The sequence below is a fragment of the Theropithecus gelada genome, chromosome 3 (assembly GCF_003255815.1).
Source record: "Theropithecus gelada isolate Dixy chromosome 3, Tgel_1.0, whole genome shotgun sequence".
NCBI classification, from domain to species: Eukaryota; Metazoa; Chordata; class Mammalia; order Primates; family Cercopithecidae; genus Theropithecus; species Theropithecus gelada.
Genome location: NC_037670.1, coordinates 28,631,787 through 28,650,940, shown reverse-complemented (window position 1 = coordinate 28,650,940; position 19,154 = coordinate 28,631,787). Strand labels below are relative to the sequence as shown.

Here is a 19,154-nt window from a genome sequence, read left to right as displayed (position 1 = left end):
TATCTCTATTGCCTATTTTCAGTTTATCCTTAGTCAGTCATTTTTTTTTTTTTTGTAAGCAATTCTATAGTGGTGTGGATACATGGTCTTTATATTTTCTTCTATTTCATGGTGAAGAGATGAGCTCTATGCCTGTGGTCAGTTTCAGCTCATAGTCTCTGTGGCAAGACCGCTGAATTTTTCACAACAGGCCTCTGTGTGTTTCTCTATGGGGATTTGAATTGTATTATAGCATGCTGGATTTACCTTCTTGGGAATTTAGTTTCTTTTTTATTTCTAAACATGTTTTTTCCATTTCATTGTATTTATTCTTGTGCTCTGCCTTAAGCTCTGACAAATTTGAATTTTTCAAAAGCACAGAGAAATGCATTATGTCAGTTATTTGCAGGTGTTCTAGTTTATAATAATAACAAAAAGGTGGAATTAAACATCTTTTCCTTTGGCTATTCCATTCTTTTGCATTCTTCATTTTGGTATTTTGCTTTGTCTCCTCGTTGAATTTTTGATCTCTGAAATAGCAATTTAAAATAACTATCCAATGGTATATGTACCCACAACAGTTTGTTGCCAAGCATGCAAAATGAATGGATTCCTTATTCACATGTTAAATGCCTACATAGCAGAGTCTATGTATAGAACTGAGACGGAAGTCTGGAATTGGGTCTGATGAAGGATACCATCAAGATGACAGCTTCCAGTGCATTTAGAATTTCATTGAATGTAACAGTTCACCAATGCTATCTGATAAAACAGTGTGATTCTCTTCTTTACATGGCCTCAAGAGCCCATAGAAATTCACATTCTGGCCATTCTGAACTTCTTGCAATGACCCACACTTTCTTTTTTCTTTTTTTTTTTTTTGTTTTTGAGATGCAGTCTCACTCTGCCACCCAGGCTATTCTGCCTCCTGGGTTCAAGCGATTCTTGTACCTCAGCCTCCTGAGTAGCTGGGATTACAGGTATGTACCACCATGCCCAGCTAATTTTTTTTTTTATTTTTAGTAGGAACGGGGTTTTACCATGTTGGCCAGGCTGGTCTTGAACTCCTGACCTCAGGTGTTCTGCCCACCTTGACCTCCCAAAGTGCTGGGATTATAGGGGCGAGCCACCACACCCAGACCATGACTCACATTTTCTATGCTCTGGCTTGTGAGCATGACTTTCTGCCTGCTGAGAACACTTTTCCTCGCCTGCTCACTGGGAAGCCTTCCCGAACCCAAACTAGCCTAGGTGTTCTTCAAGCTCTCTTCAAGAGCTTCCAAAGATCCTTGCTACTTCTCCTGAGCATGTACTGGTTTGCAAGTAATTGTCGATATGTCTCTTCCTTACTTTTGGCTAAGCATTCTTTCTGAGCCATGGACCATCCTAGGCAGCTGATGAAGTCTATGGATCTTTTGCCAGAGTTATGTTTTAAATGCATAAAATAAAACACATTGGGTTCTAGTTCAGGGCAAGATGGAGTAAGCACACTCCACCCTGATTCCCGGTGAATGTTGCTATAAAACCTATACAAGAATGTATGAAATAGCTACCTAAAGACCCTGAAAAGCAAAGGGTAGCCAGCAAATTGGTAAAGAAGACAGAACTCAAGTACCACTGAACTGGTGGTGAGTTGCCATTTTTCCCCCCTCCAGAATCACCTGGTCTGGATTCAGTGCAGTCTGAAAACCCAGAAGTGGGCACTGGTGCAGACAGAGAGCCCAGGCGGAGCCCTGTAGTGTGGCTTGAAGGAGGGAGCAGAAAGGAAGTCTCTTAATACTTAGAAGGAGTGAAGAAATCCCCTATTTTGTTTTGCTTTTTCTTTTCTTCATTCTCTTGTGTCCCAGCGCCCAGGCAATCCTGTGGTAACAGGGGCACAAGAGCTCACAGGAGCCCAAAACTCTGAGGCAGGAGAATCTTTCCTGTGATCAGAGGAGCTGCTGTCCCAAGAGAGTGAAGAAAACCCCCAATGCTTTTTATTTTTCCACTCTGTTATCCTACTGCTTTTCCCTGGACACAGATACAGTTGTGGGAAGTATAGCAGAACAGGCTAAGTAGAGCCCCCGCTTTCTGACCAGATAACCGAAATATTGCGCTCCTGGGAACAGGAAAGTATTGGAAAGTGGGAAGACCTGGGAAAAGCAACCCTATAAAGTTGTTTATGAACTTCTAGACTTACCCCTGGGATATACAAGAATAGAACTTACCCTAAATAACATACATAGACTAAGATAACTGAACTACAAAATAAACCACTGCCCAGGTCTCAGACTGGTCACTGGATCGTGTACATGTACAAAGGGATAGATCTGAAGTATTGGAAAACAGAACTGATATTGGAACCATAATCCATAGAAGACCAGTGGGACTTGTGACCTGAACTCAGCCAGATCGATTCCCTACTTTAAAAACAAGCAAAACAAAACAATATTCTCTATAGGATTTAGATAAGATCTAGATCTTATAATCATCAAAATATCCTGGATACAATCAATAATCACTCAACACATATGAAGAATTGATAAAATTTCAACTAGTATGGAAAAAGATGATCAACATGCCAATGCTGAGATGACACAGAATTTAAAGCAGCTATTATAAAAATACTTCAACATGTAAGGGTAGACATTCTTGGAATAAATGAAAAAAAGTCTTAGAAAAGAGATAGAAGATATAAGGAAGAATCAAAAGGGGATTTTAGAAGTGAAAAATACTGTAACTGAAATAAAGACATCACTGGATGGACTCAATGGCAGAATGAAGACAACAAAGAAGAGTGAGTGAATTTCAATATAGACCAATAGAAATTATGAAACCTGACCAATACGGAGAAAACAGATAGAAAAATAAAGGAGAACAAAGGTTTATGAACCCATGTGGAAATACCAAAAGTCTAACACGCTTGTAATAGGATTGGTAGAAAGAAATGAGAAAAAATGTGGAACTTTAAAAAATTCAAAGAAATAATGGCTGAGGTCAGGCATGGTGTTTCACACCTGTAATCCCAGCACTTTGGGAGGCAGGCTGAGGTGGGTGGATCACCTGAGGTCAGGAGTTCAAGGCCAACCTGGCCAACATGGCAAAACCCTGCCTCTACTAAAAAATACAAAAATTAGCCAGGTGTCATGGCGGATGCCTGTAATCCCAGCTACTTGGGAGGCTGAGGCAGGGAGAATTGCTTGAACCTAGGAGGCAGTGGTTACAGTGGGCAAAGATCGTGCCATTACATTCCAGCCTGGGCAACACAGTGAGACTCCATCTCAAAAACAACAACAACAACAACAAACAAACAAAAAAAGGCTGAAAATTTCTCAAATTTGGGGAAAACCAGAAACTTACAGATTCAAGAATCCCAGGAAATCTCAAATAGAATAAACCCAAAGAAATCCATGCCCAAACACATTCTTATTAACTGCTGCAAACTAAAGAAAAATGTATTTACAGTAGCCAGAGAAAAACAGCACATTACTTATAGGGCAACATAATTCAAATAGCTACAGATTTTACAGAAGGAAATGGAACATTTTTTAAGTGCTAGAAGAAAAGAACTGTCAAACTACAATTCTATATTCAGTAAAAATATCCTTCAGGAATGAAGATAAAATAAACACATTCCCAGGTGAAGAAAAATGAAGGCTTCATTATCACCAGCACTATTGTTACAGAATGTTCTTCAGGCAGATGGGAAATGACATCAGAAGGAAAGTTGGAATATCAAAAAGATATGAAGAGCAACAGAAATGGTAGATACCTGGGCAAACATAATAGACTGTTCTTCTTCTCTTGAATTCTTTAAAATGTATTTGATGGCAGAAAGCAAAAATGATAACATCGTCTAGTGGAGTTTTCAATGTATTTTGCTATAACAAATAAGACAACCACAACCTAAATGAGGGTGGGTAAAGAAACCCATATATGGTGGTAATATATCACTTGAAGTCGTAAAATATACACTGACTGTAAAAAGTTAAGAATATATATTTTAATCCCTAGAGCAACTACTTAAAAATTACACAAAGGGACAGTCAACAAAAATGCAATAGGTAAAATAAATAACTAAAAAATATTTAAGTAAACAAAAAGAAAGCAAACAAAGGGAAAACATAGAAACTAAAAATACAGAGACAAACAGAAAACAAACAATAAAATAATAGGCTTAAATAAAAACATCAGTAATTACATTAAATGTAAATGAATCAAACATACGAATTAAAAGATAGATATTTAGAATGGATTTTAAAACATGACTCAATTATATACTGTCTACAAGTATATAAGTAATACAAGTGTGTTAATTGTACTCACTTCAAGTATAATGACATAAGTGGGCTAAAAGTGAAGAAATATATATTCAAAAGATGTATATTATTAATCAGAATGAAGGTAGAGTGGCTATAGTAATATCAGACAAAGTAAGACTTCAGAGCAAAGAAAATTACCAGGGATAAAAAGGGGCAATACCTAATACATTTCATCAAGAAGACACAACAATCCTAAATCTGTATATACCAAACAGCAAAGCTTGAAAATACATGAAGCAAAAACTCACAGAACTGAGATAAGAAATACACAAATTCATAATTATAGTTGGAAACTTCAACATTCCTCTCTCAGTGATCAATAGAACTTAGTAAACAGAAAGTCAGCAAGTGTATATTATAGAAAATGGAACTAAATGATAAACAATTGTTTCTAATTGACATTTATAGAGTACTCCACTCAATAACAGCAGAATACACATTTTTCTCAATTTCACATGGAACTTTCACCAGAGTAAACCATATCTGGGGCCATAAAACAAATTTGTCACACATTTAAAGAATTTAAATCATATAAAGTATAAAAAACAGAATGATAAGAAAATTTACGAACTCTTAGAAATTAAACAACACACTTGTACATAATCTACAGGTCAAAGAGGAAGTCTCAGGGAAGTTAGAAAATATTTTGAACTAAATGAATATAAAAATATATCAAAATTTGTGGGATGCAGTTAAAGCAGTGGTTAGATGGAAATTTCATCATTACAATGCATTTGTATTAGAAAAGAGAAACGTATCAAACCAATAATCTAAGCTGCTTCCACAAGAAATTAGAGAAAGAAGAGCAAAATAAACTCAAAATAAGCAAAAGAAAGGAAGTAATAAAACTAAGTATATAAATTTAAAAAATGAAAACAATTTCAAAAACAATAGAGAAAAATAATGAGGAGTTCAATAAACCTCTGGTGAGACTGACAGAGGGAAAGATAGAACACAACTTACTGATATCAGGAATGAAAAAAGGGTTATCACTACACACTGTACTCATAAATTTGACCATTTAGATAAAATGGATGAATTCTGCAAAAGACACAAATTACCAAAATTCACTCAAGATGACATGTAGATAACTTAAATAGCACTATTAGTATTTTAAAAATTGAGCTTGTATTTTAAAACCTTCTATAAAAGGATTCTTCAGGCCAAGATTCTAGCACACACCATATAGCATATGCTACCAAATATTTAAAAAAGAAATATGACAAGTTCTACCAAATATTTTCTAAAAATAAAATGAATTGTACATAATCTCTTCCAGAAAATAGAAGAGGAGGGAACACTTTTTAACTCATTTTATAAGGCCAACATTACCCTGGTACTGGAACCAGACAGATAGTACAAAAAGTACAAAACAATATCCCTCATGAACATATATGCAACAATTCTCAACAAAATATTAGCAAATATCCATTAATACATAAGTATACAAAGAGATAGTCAATAATATTGACTTTTAGGGAAATGCCAGCTAAAACCCTGATGAGATATAACCTATGGAATGAGACACACCTATTGAATGGCAAAAGTAAAAAATATTGACAATACTAAGTGCTCACAATAATGCAAAGCAATTGGATTTCTGATACACTGCCAATGGGAATGCAAGATTGTACAGCCACTCTAGGATCGTCCTGCTTCAGCCTTCTGAGTAGCTAGGACTACAGGTGGGCACCACCACGCTTGACTAATTTTTAGTATTTTTTGGAGAGACAGGATTCAGGTTGCCTGGGCTGGTCTTGAACTCCTGGCCTCAAGCTGTCCTCCTGCCTGAATCTTCCAAAGTGCTGGGATTATAGGTGTGAGCTATTGTGGCTGGCCCTACTTTGCAGTTTCTTATAAAGCTACACACAATTAACATATGACTCAGAAATCCCAAGTGAACTGAAAACTTGTATTCAAACAAATCCTATGCATGAATGTCTATAGCAGCTGTATTCATTATAACTAATAACAGAAAACAACCCAATGTCTTTCAGTGGGTCGATGGGTAAGTAACCTGTGGTACGTTTCTACAATGGAATACTACTCAATTTAGCAATAAAAAGGAATGAACTATTGACACACCCAACAACTTGGATGAATCTCAAAGGTATCGTGCTGAGTAAAAGGAGCCAATCTCAAACGTTGTACATACTGAATGATACACTTTATATAAAATTCTCAAAAAGGTGAAACAAGTGACAGAGAAGAAATCAATGATTTCTAGCAGTGAGAGGTTAGTGAAGACAATGTTGTAATTTCTTCCCATCTAAATTCCTTAGACCTCTGCGTTCTAATTATGAACCACTGGGAGGGAGGGTCTATGTGCCCCAAGTAAAAAGCCTGCTGTATGCTATATGCTGTGTAGGAATTGTATCTTTTTTGTTCATTCTTCTATGCCTCATGCCTAGCAGAGTAAATTGGCATAGTGTGGGCACTCAGTTTTCTGGCGAACAAAAAAATAAATGAATGAACAAACTATGAAATGATTTCAACATCCAAAAATGCATTGAGAGGCTCTAAAAACTTTAAGAAAAATGGGCACATTTTGTTTAATCCAACACGTGATCACTGTTGATAACTGTGGGCTGCACTCTCTCTAATGACTCTCCTAACTGTACGCTTCTGTATGGGTTACTGACCAGGTTTTGTCTTGTGTGGTTCTACCTGCACCATTTCTGAGCATTTCTCCTGCTTCTGTCTTGTTGAAGCAACACAATTAGATACACAAATCCCTTCTCCAGAATTATGCAGCTACTATCGTTAAAGATGGTAGATAACTGCCAATGATGTACACGTTGGAATTAGTGTTTGAGATTTATCATACACTAACATATGACAGGACTTGGTGGGCAGTGCTGAGATGATAATGAGGCCTTGCAAATGGCCATCATTCAGCATTGCAGGGAGTCCAGGGTGAGAGGCAGGACTAGGCTAGCTCAACAGAGTGCTTGGCATGAGGGGGCAACATGGGAAATGTATGGGGACTCGAAAATTATAGTTGGTATTAGAGCCAGAGGCCCTTTGTCTCATCCCTCACCAGGAGTAGGGGCCCATAGAAAACTCAGTCACCAGAAGGTTCTGGGAAAGCTGTAGAGACCGAATGAGTTGCTACACTACTGACCCTGCCATGTGCCAGCAATCTCCTTGATGGTCTCTGGGCAGTCTGTTATATAGACCTGAATAAAAGATTGGGAAAACCTACAGTATCCTATTTCATCAAGTCCAGTCTACAATGCCTTGATGGTAAGACCAGCCATTATTTTATATACCAATAGGAGAGGAAAAACACTGCCAACACACTGTGACAGATGCCTTTAATGACAGTCCTGAATGACATATGAATCAATGACATCAGATTCTTTTTAAATTAATCTTCATCTCTTCTAGAGATTTGGCAATGAAACAAATAACTCGGCAATAGAAAGTAACGCAGCGTGTCCCACTGGTGGGTATCTTCCTTTGCGAGGTTTCTGGTGCCGTTGGTTGTTTCTTTGCCAGAAAATATGGACTCATGATCATTCCTTCTGTGATAAATGTTGTTCACTAATACCACCTTTGGATCCTACTGCTTGGTTTCTGTACCTTTCTGACTACAAAATAGTTTGTTATTTCAGTGCTGAATCATAGTGAAATTTCTTTGGGGAGATTCCTACACAGCAGTTAAACTCTGAGGTTAAACTAACAAATGCACAGACCTCAATCAAAGTGGTGACAATGTGAACAGCTACAGGTGGGTGGATGCACATGGCCGATGGCTTTTGAAAAATGCTACTGATTAAGATGCATCTGGATCTCAGCGATGTTAGCCTGTGAAAAACTGTGCCTCTTAAAATCCATAGAATACAGTAATTCTGTCCAATTCAGTAATTTGGTAGGGAGAGTTCTGCACTTATGACACGTTTTTGGGACATCCTTTGTCTGCTGGGGAATGTTCTAGGGCTTCAGTGGGAAACAGGCTGACTCCCCTGCCCACATGGAGCTCACACTGAGTAAGGAGAACAGACAATAAAGGAATAAACAGGACAATGTTCATGTTATTTTAAGTGCAAGGAAGGAAATAAACAGGAGGCTGAGATGGAGCCTCACAGTGAGGCGGGTACAGGATGTACATGAGCATTTGTGATGAGCCTTCTGATTTCCAACTAAGTCAACACTTGGATGTTTGTCTCTAAGAGTCACTGGCAGCCTGTAGGGCGATCACCTGTCCCTAGGTTTGCCCAGGACTGAGGGGTTTCACGGGATATGAGCCTTGGAGTCCTATAATGGGCAGACGCCAGCATACTAGTACAGTTCGTCCCCCTGTGGGGATTCTAACTCAAGTTTCCTTGTAGTTTAATATTTTTATTACTATTTCCATGTCTAATGAAGTCTGATACTTAACCATCCACTGTGGCTTTTATTTTCTTTCGCTCTCATCTCTCTTATTTTCATAAAAATAGATTAATTCAATAGTACAACTAAAGTCTTATAATTCTTAAATGCAGTTACTCAACACCACCAGTTAAACACCTACTTGAAGTCCTTCGGGACCTCAATTGATAGGTCAGGGTAGCTATCCGGGGTAAGAAGTGTCCATCGACAGCTAGAAGATCAGGTAGTGGCACAACCAAGCATCCACCAAAGGTTCCAGCTGGGAGAAGGTGGGTGTTTACTAAGCAGGGATGAGGGCAGGGCGAGCTGCTCTGTTTTTCTAACTTTATTTTATTTTGGATGAACAATTCCAACCAAAGGCTTTGAAGAAGAGCAATTTTCTTTGCCTTTGAAATGAGTTAAAGGCAAAAACAACTCCATCCTTTCATGTTAGGAATCATTTTGGTAAAATAGCGCGGCTTTCTGTTTTAACTAAATGACAAGCTGAACTCTGGATTGCAAATGCTTTCATGGCTATTAGAAGTCTAGTTTGTTTGTTTTTTCTCTTTAAAACAATGAAATGCAAATTCTTGGCTTTCTCTTCAAGCAAGGAGCGGTGAGGGGAAGCCACTCTGGAGGCTGGATGCAGATGTGGCGTTGTCACTGACACTACAATGCTTCTTAGTTTTTGCAAAGTCCCAGTGAACTTCATGTTTGTTCCCTGCCTTTTTAGTCTCAAGGTTGATGTATAACGACTCCTGTGCCTAACGTAATATTCCAAAACTACCATGTCCTTTCCATTCTTTCCCCCTGACCCTGTTGTGTTTCATTTTCTTTTTCTTTTTTAAAAATTTAATTTAACTGAATTTTTAAGTTCAGGGATACATGTACAGGGCGTGCAGATTCCTTACATAGGTAAACATGTGCCAATGGTGGTTTGTTGCATGTATCAACCCATCACCTAAGTATTAAGCCCCACATGCATTAGCTGTTTATCCTAATGCTCTCCCTTCCCCAACCCTGCTGTATTTCATTTTCCTCTCATATCTCATGACCACATAATTCCTTCTTCAATGACAAATTGTATTGAATGCAGTGTCCAGTCTTACAAGTGCTGTAATCTGAATGAAAAAATGAAGCTTTCCACTTGATCACTGTGGTATATTATTATTTTTAAAAAGATGGAAGTTGTCATATGACAATGGAGGCATTAATTCTCTAACGTATTCCAGAACTGTAGCTCATATTTGCCAAGAAAACAGAATGTGAATGTGAAGCTGTGTTTGTGCTTGAGGCAGGAGGAAGCAGAAGGAGACCAAAAAGTCGCCTTAATGTTAAGCAAAACTTTGAATCAGCATTTAAATTAGATATGCCTTAACGGCTGATGTTATTTGAAAGCTGAATAGCCAATGTCAAAAATAGATTTTCCTTTCTTTCCAAAGTGCAGATGGGGTCCAGAAAGGGGCTAAAATAACCACATGCCTTTCTTGGACTCCTGACTCTCACCCCGCAAAGGGTTTTCTTGTGTAGGAACCAACAATTCCTTGGATGGAAACACTGGATAGGCTAGTCATTATTTTGAGATTGAAGGGACTGCAGATTCTTGGCAGACCTCTGTTGTTTTTCTAGAGTTGTAGGCAAGTAGTTGGACAAAAAGCAAGAAGCTGATCCATGTTGCTGGCTTTGGATTCTTTGTGAACAAATGAGACAAGGTGAGTAGCTGCCCTGCTCAGCTCCCTCTTCGTTTCGGTGTCGGGGGAGGTGGGGGAAAGGTTCTGATGACTGCAATCCTGGTGTCAGATCTTGGTCTGTTGGAAAACAACGGGCTCGCCGGCCCCTGCAGGAAGACCTAGGCAATGTCTGCATGCTGCCAGTGCAGCCCATGGAAGGGTTAGAAATAGTAGGATTGCTTGTAGAGAGAGAACAATCACTCAATTGTCAGATTTTTTTTCACTTTTCATCCACACGCTGGGTGGCTTTGTAGCACAGTCGGATATACTGTGTTGAGGAGCCTCTGCTCATGGCAATGTTTCCTCTGTTCACTTTCTGCTGCTTGTGCATTGGAAAATTCCATCATTTAACACTGGGATTATATGTCACCATTGCTGAAATCATAGACAGAGTCCACTTAATTTGCTACGAGCATGAGAAATAGCCAGAGAATGGGAGAAGCATAGCATTCCCTTGTATAAAGAGAGGATTGAATAAGGTCAGTGAACCAAAGAGACAGCAGGTCACAAACCCTCAGAGGGTCATGAAAATCTTCCCGGGTTTCCTGTCTTTAGGAGCAAAACGGATGCCTGATTAAATTTTTTTTAAAAAGTATTGAAGATTAGCCATGATAGTTGTTTGAGCTGGGTGAGATATTTGAGGGCTCATTATACTACTTTCTGTACTTTTGCACATTTTTGAAAATTTCAAATGATAAAACATTTTTTACGAAATATTTAAATACCTCCCTGCTTCATCTCAGTTCTGATTCCAGAGCCCCTGAGTGCGTCCCATGTACGCATGCGCGGCAGTAGGGGCTGCTCAACTGAGCATGCTCGTGATTTGGCCTCAGTCAATTTCACTGTGTGCTGAGCCCCCAAAGATGCTAACGCCTGTGCGGTTTCAAATGGTCTTTATTCTTAGCCATATGTTCTTTGGCCCATATCCTGAATGGTTCATTTGTTAAAGTCTAGAAGCATTAGCAACACAGATGTTGAAATTCATGTTAATAATTCAGTAAATTGCCTCATGATAATCTTCACTTTATCTGAAGATGGCCTTTGTCTCGTCAAAGTCTGCCCCTGGACCTCAGAAACCCAGTGTTACAGAAAAAGAAAAAGACAGGGACTGTTTTAATTTTGGTTTTCATTTATAGAGAACAAATGGTTGTAAAGAAGTGATTACAAATAGCAGCTAGCTGATATTTTAAGCACAAAATATAAGAATTTCAGACATGAGGTCATGAAAGCAATTTTTGATGCCTCAATTCCTGGTTAATTTCAATTTTTATTTTAATCTGAGCACCCAACAACTGACACAAAATAACTCTTTTATTGACATCCTCCTTGTGTCTGGTGGCCCAGAAATGGTTATCTTAAAATGTATTGTGTAGTCACTGTTTCCTGGATCTTGTGGACACAGAAATGGTAGAAGGTTCTAGAAATGAGGCATGTAGGCACATCGTAAGATTTATGGGTTTTAGCCACACACTCTTGAAACTTGATGTTAATCTCCACATTTGATTAAAAGTTTAAATATACTGATTAAAGATTATAGCTAACATGAAATTTATGTTGATGAAATAGAAAATATTTTGACTATCATTTTCTACTTTTGCATACACACTATACTGGACATCTGCTGTGTATATCTCTCACCTTCTGACCCATCTTCCACACCAGCCATTGCTGGGGCAGCCAGCTTAAAACAGGTATAACCAGCAGGTGCCTTGTTTCAGCTGCACTGTGTGTCTCCCTTTCTGCCCTGGGCCTCTCTGATACAGTATCCTGGTATTGAGGCTTGTGCAACCTGGAAGTATAAGGCAGTCAACACTCTATGAGGAAACTCTTGGCCAAAAGGGGATGGGAGTCTGTAAATCAGTGCTCCCTTTTTTCTTCCCCTAGGCTGCAAATTCAGAGAATCCTCCCAGATGAGATGGATCAGGTCACCACCTTCTTTCCCTTCTTCCCTGCTTCACACCCTCAGGCCCCGACTCCTGTCTGCTGAGATCACTCTCCAAACCAATCTTCCTTTACAAAGCCCTTGTTGCAGGCTGTGCCTTCTGAGGGGAACCCAGGCCAAGACACTAAAACGACACACCTACGTGAAGACACGAACACAAACTGCTAAGGGATTGGTTGGATTGCATATCTCTGTGAACGGGACTCAAGAGAAGTTTGGGAAATGCTGGACCAGATGACCCTTGCAATCATGGTGCACAGAATTAAAACCGTCAAGGTCCCCCATCCATCTCTGAAATGGATGAGAATCTGAGTCTTCCACGAAGAACAGTGGGAGAAGATGCCCAAGCCTTATTAAACTCGTGGAATGTCTTTGGGTATGTGTGACATCAACAAGAAGCAGCAAAGAAAACAAAATATTTTCACAAACATTCAGAAATCACCAAATCTTGTGAGTTGTCTGTACCATTTGTAGGTTTAATGATAAAATGGCACATGATGTTGACCTATTCCAAGGCAACTGTTGATCTCAGCTAGGGTGTAATCTATGCCTACAGATTAAGGCAGAGGAGACCAACGAGGGCTGTTTACTCTGTCATGATCCGTCCCAGGGGAGGGTGGGTTTTGGACCAGCTAGGTTATGGGGGTGGCTGCTGAGGATTCTGAACATCTAGTTACCTCCCCATACCTCTATCCCATATACCCTAGGCCTGGTTCTTCCCTGGATTGGGCCATCTTTTTCTGAAGGCAAATTTTCCACTAGGAGGAAGGTTAGAAATGCCAGTTCTTGGGTTGCACCCCAGATCTTTGGCAATCTGTTGTGACAGATCTTCCAGGCGACTCTGATGCTGGCTGAAGTTTGGGAACCATTGCCCCTGGCAATGTTCCTGCTCATCCTGGCTTGCAGGCTTTGGAGGCCTTCACTGTTGATTGATTTACACTCCTGTCCACAGAATGGGCTCAGGAAACAAAAGATTACTTAATTAGCTGGGAGGCGAGAGAAAAGGGGCTGGAACTGTGTAGGCAGCCACACAGCTTACAAATAGATTATGTTCTGGACTTTGGAACTCAGCTGTTTGGAATAGAAGCTGTTTTCCTAGGAATGGTAGATAGCTTTTTATGCCAGCACATAAAGGCATATTTAATTCCGAACTTGGCTGAAATACTGCTGCGTCACAATGAAAATGAGCAGATCTCAGTGCTCCTGGAGTATTAGTACCTAATCAAAGCAGAACAGAACAATAAGTGAAACACGGAGGTGGTGTTTTATGTATGCTGATATTGCTGGTCAAAGGAAAAGGTTGATTTGGAGATGGATTAAGAGGTAAATTGGGATATGTCAAGATTCATAAGGCGTTTCTGGCTTTTCTCTAGAATATGATGATACTCATTCATTTAGGCAGACTTTCCTTAACTGTGGTTCTGGACTGTTACCTTTCTTTATTCTGAAGGCAAATTTGCCACTAGGAGGGAGGTAAAGAATTCTGAGACCAATTGGCAAGGGTTGAAAAGGAGAACAGAAAGAGTAGTGTAATTAGAGAGAATGAAGGTGTATTTATTAATTAATATGGGCATCAGTGGAGACAAAAGTAACATGAGTTGTGAGCAATGAGAGGTGGATGATGGGCATAGACCAAGGTTAGGATTCTCCTCTACTTGGCAAGACAGGAAAGAAAACAGACCAATGGGGAGCACATGGGCTGGGAGCTGCTGTTCTGGAAACCTTCCCTCCCACTGTTTTTGCCTGCCCTTGTCCCTTACGCAGTTCCATTTCATGTCACCCGACTCCTTTCCTCTCCCTGGTTACTGATAGGGCACAAGAAGATGAGCTGAGCTGGACCAACTCCCTTTTTCTTCCTAGAGATTTGAACTGAGAAATAACCAGATACATTTCAGTCCGCGATGGGAGGAGGTTTGCGGCTGGCCGTGAGCGCCTCACACGTTCACAAATCTCGCACTTCTAGTGAGCTTTCTTGTGATGGCGAAAATACTTTCTTTTGGGTTTCATGATGCATTTATTAACCATTCTATTTTTGTATCATACAAATGATCGGAGCTGACAGTTGAATGGCTGGGTTTGGAGAAGTGTGGTAGCCCTAATGGAATTAATTAATTGAATAATATTGCCTGACAAATGGCTCCATTATACCAAAGAGGGCTTGAGACTTAATTACTGATGTCATTTATCTCTCTATTTGCACCCCAACAATAAGTGACTCATTTCTCATTAATATTGGGTCATCTTCCCAAAGGAAGAAAAGAGGCCAAAATATCAGGCGGGTGGGTTGGGGGTGAAGCAGTATCTTTGTTCCCTATCTCATTATTTTGATAAATCATAACAGACTCTGTTAATTAGGTGGGCAGGCTTAACTGGCTGACTCCTGTCCAACAATTACCTCAGAAAGGAGCACCGCTGGGAACACGTCCTTCCCTTGGGAGGACATGAAAGGAAGTCTCTAACAAAAAAGGGAATCGTTCCCTCGGCCATGCTGGGGGCATCACAGTTGTCAAGACACATTTCTAAGACACGCAAGGGCTGGAGCTGTCTCAGGGACATCGCCTGTGCATGATGGTGATGTCTGGGGATCTGATGCTGCCTTCCTAATCCAGGGTTGAGATAACGGTTCTCAGTGCCTTTGAGTCCCCCCTGGGAAATGAGAACCTAATTAAGCAGGGGAACAGGTGTAAAGAGAACCTGATTTGATCTGGCCACATTAATTGCTGAGATAGGGCTTGCATTTAGCTGGAAACAGTGAATTAACTACAGCCGGAATACAGCTAATCCCTTGGTTTCGCTGCGACTGTGTATAAAACACACTGGACCTGCTGGGGAACACAAACAAAGAGGGATTTGCAGTGAAGATAAAACCACATCCTAGCATGGCAAGCGCTGAGAAATGAATGTAGCCACAGAGGATGGCCATGTGGCCCAGACTCGGCGGCCCGTTTTCCCTACAAAATTATCAGTAGCACTCTCTTTTATTCTCAAAAAATGTTCCAGTTTGGGCAATAAATTAAATGGTTACTTTATTTCAATGAGAATTTGAAGCTGGTTTAAAATATTTTTTTTCTTTACTGGAGGAGTGGTATTAAAGGTTGAGGAGTTACAGGTTGAATTTTGTCTCCCTCAACAAAGATGTTGAAGTCCTGACCCCCAGTATCTGCAAATGGGACCTTATTTGGAAGTGGGGTCTTTGCAGATGATCCAGTTAAGATGAGGCCATTAGGGTGAGCCCTAATCCGGGATGACTGGTGGCTTTTAAAATGGGGGGAATTTTGGACACAGTCGCAAGGAGGGCACAATATGAAGGTGGAAGGCAGAGTCTGGGGCAATGTTTGTATAAGCCAAGGAACCTGAGGATTGCCAGCGACCCCCAGAAGTTAACGGAGGGGCCTGGAACAGATTCTCTCCCAGAGCCCTCAGAACAAACCCTGCCAACACCTTAATCTCATACTTCTGGCCTCCAGAACTGTTCAGCAATAAACATCTGTTGTTTAAGCCACCCTGCCTTTGGCACTTTGTCACGGCGGCCCTAGCAAACTAACTCACGTGAGCACTAGTCTCGAAGCGTCTGATGAGACTCTAATGACTCAAGGTTTGTACAGTTCACAGAAATGAGCCGTCTTGATGGCAAAGGCTGGTTGCAGGGTTAGGGAGCAAAGCCGGTTAGAGGACCAGTACCAATTTCCCACCTCCTCGGCGCCAAGCTCTGAGAAGAGGGTGACAGAGATGGCCCTGGTTCCTGGGCTCAAGGGGCCAGCAGTCCGGTGGGCAGGCAGCCTGTGCAGGTGACCTTGTACTTCATTAGCTAAACGTGAATATGTATCTATGTACACATACCTGGAAGGGAGGGAAGCTCAATATGGGTGGAGGGCAGGCATCCCAAGCCAGACTAAAAAGAAGCAGCCTTCCTAGGATGGGACATCTCAGCTGAGACCTGAGAAGAAAGGGCTACCTAAATTTTGTTTTCTTCGTTTTGAGACAGGATCTCATTCTGTTGCCCAGAGGCTGGAGTGCAATGATGCAGTCATGACTCACTGTAGCCTTGACCTTCATAGGCTCAAGCGGTCCTCCTATCTCAGCCTCCCAGGTAGCTGGAACCACAGGCACACACCACTGTGCCTGGCTAATTTTTGTATTTTTTGTAGAGACAGGGTTTCATCATGTTGCCCAGGCTGGTCTCAAACTCCTGGGCTCAAGGGATCCACCCACCTCAGCCTCCCAAAAGTGCTGGGAGTATAGGTGTGAGGCACAACGCTGGGCTGCTACCTGGATTTTAAAAGGGCAGGAGAAATGGAGAACAAATGTGAAGGTTTGAGGACCAGGGGAGCAGGAGCTTGAAAAGTCCAACCTAGGAGCAGAGAGTGACTGGGGGAGGTTGTTTTCCAATTCGTTTTCTCAGCCTTCAATGCTCGTTTATTGAGTGTGTAGAGCACACTGCCATGCACCAGGACAAAGCCACCGCTTCTGTCGGGAGAACTCACTCATGGCAGAAGAGGAGGCCGCTTGAAGTGAATGGAAAAGCTTTAAATGGGAGAGGGATGGGAGGAATGGAAACGGTTCACTCCTGGGTCAGAAGACAGGGGCTCTTTGGTCCCTGACCTCTCTGGCCAATTGTTTGCATGTGGCTGGGCTTGGGGAGGTCACAGGTCACATCCAAAAGTGCTAAATTATTTCTAAGTGTATAATTAGATTATCTGTCCCTGAAGCAGAATTTTGGTCGCAGCTTGTCAGAGTTTCATTCGCAGATACGGCTGGTCATTTTAGAACATTCTAGAGAACACTTTTGTCATCGCTCCTTCCTCTTGAGGTTCTGAGCTCCATATGCTTGCACCTCAGACCCCACATCCAGGACCTACCATCTTGAATTTAGGTTTTTGCCCCTTGGCCCAGAGTCTAAGGAAATTATGAGATCCATAGACCCAATCCATACAGTGCTTTTGCTTTTGAATGCCAGCCTTGGCATTTCTTAGGTGCTATTTGCAAGGCGGATTTCTAGGTTGGATGTTAAAGTCATCGTTTCTCTTCTCCAGTTGACTTCAATGACCTGTCACTGGTGGGCCCGGGACAAAAAGTTTTGGTAAGGCAAAACTGGGGTCTGATTTTGTAGGAATGGTGTGGATTATGTAAGTGTACAGGTCTGCATTTCAAAATGAAAAATAACAATAATAATTAGGGTTTCTCTGGGCTCCTTGTGTCCAAACCACTCTTGCAAAACCACCTTTGGATGAGCCTGAAGTGTCAGCAAATCAGAAACATGTGGATTTAATTTCCTTTGAAATACACCAGGGGGAGAGGGAGCTGTGGGACTTGGCAGCCTGCTTCTTCGGGTTTGCCAAACCCCAAATATCTCACACTCTGTGAGAGCTATACACTGGCCCCCAGCAGTCTCGTCTGGCCAGCCCAGCCTCTGTTTCTTGCTGTACCATCTAGGTCTCCTCTAGCCATGATTCCCTTCTCTGGGTGCAGTTCAGCTGCCAGAGGGATGCTCACACCGCCCACGTGCTGCAGCAGGACTTTGGAAGGGGAACCAGCACTGTAATGAAGTGTTGGTTGGCTCAAGTCTTGTCTGGACCCACAAGCCATTTTTCAACCATTGGTGTGCCTTTAAAACCTAAACCAACTGTGAGAGTGGTTTTCTACTTTGATTCTAGATGGGAAAATATTTTTTCCTTTTTTGGTGGATGACAGTGCCAGGTCCCAAATGGACTCGGTTTCACTCCCCTCTAGCACGCATGCATATAATGTGAAACATGCCCACATTCTGCAAGGGCCACAGCCACCCCACCATTAGGTTCCAAGGCAAATATGCATCCACGGGCCCCCGGGAAAGTAAAGAAGGAGTTTCACGTTGAGGAGCTGAGCCACACAGTCTAGCAGTTCTGACATCTCTCCAAGGTCCACAGATCCTGGTCTACTAACTTAAGAGTAGGTTGTATAAATAAGGTCTACATCACTTGCTGGGTCATTATTTTTCTTTGTTGATAGTAATGCCTCCTTTTTTCTTCCTGTGTATTTTCTGTGTCTGACAGCCCCTTTTGTCTAAAATAATGATGTAAATAAAGGGCAAATGGAACCATTGAAAAGTACTTTTTGCATCCAAAACAGCCAGTGCTTTGGTACCTGCTATGTGTCAGACACTGATTCTTCTGTCATCCTTATTCTACTGATGAGGCAACTGAGGCAGCTTCAGAAAGTTCGAGTAACCTGCAGATCACACAACTAGGAAGTAAGAGAACTGGAACTTGACCTTGGGCTGTTGACCTCCAGAAATGGTGTTTTTTCCAGTACTCAGTGCTGCCTCTGACTCCATTGTGATGATTTGATTTTATGTGTCAACTTGACTGGGCCCAGGGGTACCCAGATATTTGGTCAAACATTATTCTGAGTGTTTTTGTGAGGGTGTTTTGGTTGAGATTAACATTTAAATTAGTAGACTGAGTAAAGCAGATGGCCCTCCCTGATGTGGCCAGGCCTCATCCAATCCATTGAAAGCCTGAACGGAACAAAAAGGCCAACCCTCCCTCAGTAGGAGGAAATTTCATCTGCTTGACTGCATTCAAACTAGGACATCAACTTTTTCCTGCCTTTGGACTTGAATAGAAACATCAGCTCTTCCTATGTCTTCAACCTGCCAGGCTTCAGATTGAAGTTTATAACATCAGCTCTCTTGGTTCTCAGGCCTTTGGACCCAGACTGGAAGTGCACCATCGGTTCTCTTGGCTTTCGCTTACTGACTCACCCTGCAGATTTGGGGACTTAGCAGCCTCTGTAATTCTGTGAGCCAATTCCTTCTAATAGATCTCTCTATACGCATCCTGTCTCCTTGGAAGAACCCTGATACGGTTA

At 41.3% G+C, this 19,154-nt stretch overlaps 1 long non-coding RNA gene across 1 annotated transcript; it reads left to right on the top strand.

Moving 5' to 3' along the window:
* The first annotated feature begins 10,228 nt into the window (after positions 1-10,228).
* LOC112620062 lies at positions 10,229-12,809 on the top strand. Its single transcript, XR_003118470.1, has 2 exons — positions 10,229-10,345; positions 12,248-12,809. It is a non-coding gene; the product is annotated as an uncharacterized LOC112620062 (long non-coding RNA).
* Positions 12,810-19,154: the final 6,345 nt, after the last annotated feature.